Here is a 4,832-nt window from a genome sequence, read left to right on the forward strand (position 1 = left end):
CCTCATATAATTTTGCAAAATCTGCATTGGCCCAAAGTGACATTTAATGAAAATGAAAATACTTATAAGAATTTTCTGTTAGCCCACGTCTAAGTCAGTCAATATAGGTCTATTCTCAAAATACAAAATACTGTATGTTGATGAGAACAGTTCTGAAGAGTATTTTAATCTAACATTCAGTACTAGCCCAAAAATGTTATGACAAACTAAAGAGTAATGATAATTTTTAATGTGTTTACACAGAATACTCCCACACATAGTTTAAATAATCTCATATAATTCTCTAGGTCCCTTTCAAATTCAGAGATTCAAACAATGGAAATTATAGTACAATTTATAATTTCAATGATTCATGATATTTAGACACATTTTTTGATCTCCAAACCAAAGTGCATCTATATAAAAAAACAGCATTTCTTTGACCAAACAGATAATCATTAATACTACTGATGATGAAAAATACAAGTGAAACAGAAAATTAATCTTACTAATACTTTACTTCTAATCAATTAATAATCTCAGTGATTTGTTTAGCCATAAGATGTATGTTCTCTTTAAGAAAGATTCTGGAAGTAACATAAAAAAGTTAAAATCTGTTATTCCAAGAATAGTTACATGTATCTATGTCTATATCTATATTTTATATAATTAATTATATGTTAATTTTGTATTTATGTTACTTTTATACTGAATTAGATGGCAATTCAAAGAAAAAACAATACTTAAGCATCATACCACTCTTTTACAAAAATTATTTATGTTATATGACATTAATATTCTTTGTGAAATTTCTAGTACCAGGGACAAGCTATCTGTAAGTCAAGCTTATAGAATGTACTATTATTTTTTGAGAGAATGTTTTTGTTGCAGTTCTCAGCTAATAATATGCATTTGATATCATGAGGTTTCTCCATGGCAGGCCAAGAGAGAGTGTTAAACAAATCCAGTCCTTATCACACTCAGAACACATAGCATCTGACATAGAATGCTAAGGACTCTTTCCTGAATGTAAATTGCTTCTAAATGTAGAGAAGTACTGTTTTTTCCTAGATGAACAATTTTTCCTTTCCAGACTTTAGCTAACTGGGCTTCCATTATCACATATTTTTTCAGATAGAGTATAAAAATCATAATTTAAATCTCTAAAAAAATCTGGAAATCGGAAGATTCAAAGTTAAGGACATAAATATTGACTTATACAATTGGAAATGTAAGTAAATATAAGAAAATCAAATTTAAATGGAAATTCTATAGAAAATTCTGCTGTCATTCATAACTGATACTATTTATGTAGCATTTACTCTTTGCCAGTCTCCAAGTATTTCACACAGATTAACTCCAGAATTCTTTGCAAGTCTGCAAAATAAACACTGTGATATACTCATTTTATAGATGAAGGGATTGAGACACAAAGAGGGAAAGTAATTCAGATGAAGGCAAAACTAGATTTCACTCAAACTCTACAGGCTCTTTTATTATTTTTAGCATCATTATTATTATTTTACCTTAAGACAGCAAAAGAAAGATCTCAAGTTTCTAACAGGAAGGAATTTTTTTTTGTTTTCCTTCCAAACCTAGGTTGCTTCTTGGTAAAGAGATCAAGTATCAAGGACAGTTTTGTGGATCTGTTGCTTTACTGTCAGAGCAGGATCCAGTTTAGACAATGTGTAGTTGATTGTGTTACATATTTTTATTTTTATTTTTTATTTTTGTATGTGTGTGTGTTACATATTTTTAAAAGTCCACGGGTACAATAAAAATAAACATCTTTTTTCTTTTTCTCCTCCTTTGGAGAATTGCATAGCTCTTTGTACAACGGTTGCTTAAGGAACACATCAGTCTTCAAGTCCCTTAAATATTACAAGACACTTCATAAATTTGCTCCAGTCATTTCTCACAACATGCCTTCATATATGCACTGGTCTCCAGGTCTGTTAACTATTTAGTATCTAATAAACGTGCTAACATAGTCTTTCACTCCTCCTCCAATTTACATGAAATGGTACTTGTTCTTGGGAAGGTTCTTCCAACATTTCTGTGTTTTAGAGCTTTTCTATAACATATCAGGTCATAGAGGTATCCTGTCTCTAACTTGGTGGTGCCAGTTTTCATATGGCATTACAATTAATTCAACTGATATTTGTTGTGTCAATAACCTAGGCTGGGTGCTGGAGGTAAAGTTAAAAGAAATAAATCCATTTCTTAAAGAAACTTAAAATCAAATAGGGTAAATAAGGAAGTAGGCAGACCATTTCAGGTTAAATGAATACTCTAGTTAATTTGACATTTATAGGATTCACGTGGTGATGGATCCATTAAGCTGTCAAAGATTGATTAGTAATGCAGTAGATCACCCAGGTCACTTCTTTCACTCAGACTGCTACTCTGGTGTCATGATATACTTTTCTCTGATGTACATCAACCAATCCCCTAATTAAAGCTGACTTTTTCCCACTACTGGGCATATACCCAGAGAAAACCATAATTCAAAAAGACACATGCACCCCAATATTCATTGCAGCAATATTTACAATAGCCAGGACATGGAAGCAACCTAAATGTCCATCAGCAGATGAATGGATAAAGAATATGTGGTACATACACACAATGGAGTATTACTTAGCCGTAAAAAGGAATGAAATTGGGACATTTGTAGAGACATGAATGGACCTAGAGACTGTCATATAGAGTGAAATAAGTCAGAAAGAGAAAAACCGATATCATATATTAACACACATTGCATATATGCAGAATATAGAAAGATGGTACAGATCAACCAGTTTGCAAGGCAGAAAAAGAGACATAGATGTAGAGAACAAACACATGGACACCGAGTGGGGAAAGCAGTGGGAGATTGGGATTGCCATATATATATATCACTAATAAGAAAAAAAATATCAAATTGTACACTTTAAATATATGCAGTTTATTGTATGTCAATTTTTTCTCAATAAAAGTTCTTGGAAAAAAATAAATGAGGACTTTCGACTTGGAAAAAAATTTTTAAAAAAATAAGGCTGACCTAGCAGCTTTTTGTTTTTTGGGTTTTTTGAATGTATACTAGGCAGTTAGTAATTAGTCGGCTTGATGTTGGGAGTAAAATGCTTGGGAACATAATGGTTAGGATGACTACTGAGAGTCCTCCTACTGTTGGGGTGATGAAAGAGGCAAATAGATTTTTCGTTCATTTTGTTTCTCAAGGACTGGGTTGTTCTTGTGTTTTGGTAGACATTGTTTCTGGGTTTGGGCAGTGATTATGTTTTGAGATGTTTAGTTGGAAAATGATAGAGTCAGAAATATAGATAAAATGGTAACGAGTCATGCTGATGTGTCTAATTGTGGCAGACCATTAAGGAGAGCTTTGGCTCTCAGTCTTTAACTTAAATGGTTAACGCTCTTAGCTTCTTAATGAATTTATAGTATGCATGCAGATCATTTTTCAAAATATTGGAGTGGAACTAGTAGGACAATGGGCATGAAACTGTGGTTTGAGCCGCAGATTTCGGAGCATTGTCCGTAGAATAATCCAGGTTGAGTTGATGTTAAGGTTGTTTGGTTTAATCGCCCCGGTATTGCGTCTGTTTTTAGGCCTAGGGAGGATACAGCTCAGGAGTGTAGTACCTCTTCTGAGGGAATTAGTATTCGAATTGTTATATCTATAGGCAGTATGACTCGGGTGTCCACTTCCAGTAATCGTAGCTCTCCTGGTTTTAGGTCTGATGTTGGAATTATGTAGGAGTCGAAGCTAAGGTCCTCATAGTCTGTATACTCATAGCTTCAGTATCATTGGTGGCCTATGGTTTTTACGGTTAGAGAGGGGGTGTTGATTTCGTCTTTTATATAGAGAATTCGCAGCGACGGTAGTGCGATTAGGATCAGGATAATGGCTGGTAAGATTGTTAAGACGGTTTCTACTTCTTGTGTATCCATGGTGTTGGTGTGTGTTGGTGTGTGATGGTAGTGCGATTAGGATCAGGATAATGGCTGGTAAGATCATTCAGACGGTTTCTACTTCTTGTGCATCCATGGTGTTGGTGTGGTTAGCATTAATGTAATAATATAAAGAACTTAAGGAGTTGATGAGAAATATGATTATTAGCATGTGGTCATGGAAGTGCAATAGTTCTTCTGTAATGGGTGGTGTTGCATCTTGAAATCCTAGTTGAAGAGAGTATGCCATGGAGATATACAGGGTTTTCACCCATAATTTAACTTTGACAAAATTATGTAATTTTTACTAATACCTCGTTTATGGAGAGAGACATAATGGTTATGATGTTGGCTTGAAACTAATAGGAGAGGGTTCGACTCCTTCCTCTCTTGTTTTGATTATTTTAGGCTCATGTAAGTAGGGCTCTTCAAATGTATGATATGGTCGGAGACAGCCGTTTAACCACCCTAAATTAGTAGTGGTTAATTCTACTGTTAAGATCTCTCATTTAGAGGCAAATGCCTCTCCAACAATGAAGACCATTAGTACAACTGGTGTTAATGAGATGAATGAACCTATTGAAGAGATAATATTTCATGCTGTGTAGGCATCTGGGTAGTCAGAATATTGTGGAGACATTCCAGATAAGCCTAGGAAATGTTGTGGGAAGAAGGTCACATGAACCCCTACAAACATAATTACGAAGTGAATTTTTGCCCATGTATCATCGAGTGTGTATCCTGAGAACAGTGGAAATCAATGTACAAAACCCCCTATAATGGCAACAACAGCTCCCATTGAAAGTACGTAGTAGAAATGGGCTACTGCGTAGTATCGTGAAGGACAATATCTAAGGATGAATTGGCTAAAACGACGCCCATCAGACCTCCTACCGTAAAAA

At 34.5% G+C, this 4,832-nt stretch overlaps 1 pseudogene; it reads right to left on the minus strand.

Moving 5' to 3' along the window:
• Positions 1-3,432: 3,432 nt before the first annotated feature.
• Positions 3,433-4,180, minus strand: LOC130849126 (cytochrome c oxidase subunit 2-like; annotated as a pseudogene).
• Between the last annotated feature and the right edge of the window lie 652 nt (positions 4,181-4,832).

Source organism: Hippopotamus amphibius, chromosome 3 (assembly GCF_030028045.1).
Source record: "Hippopotamus amphibius kiboko isolate mHipAmp2 chromosome 3, mHipAmp2.hap2, whole genome shotgun sequence".
Taxonomy (NCBI): Eukaryota; Metazoa; Chordata; class Mammalia; order Artiodactyla; family Hippopotamidae; genus Hippopotamus; species Hippopotamus amphibius.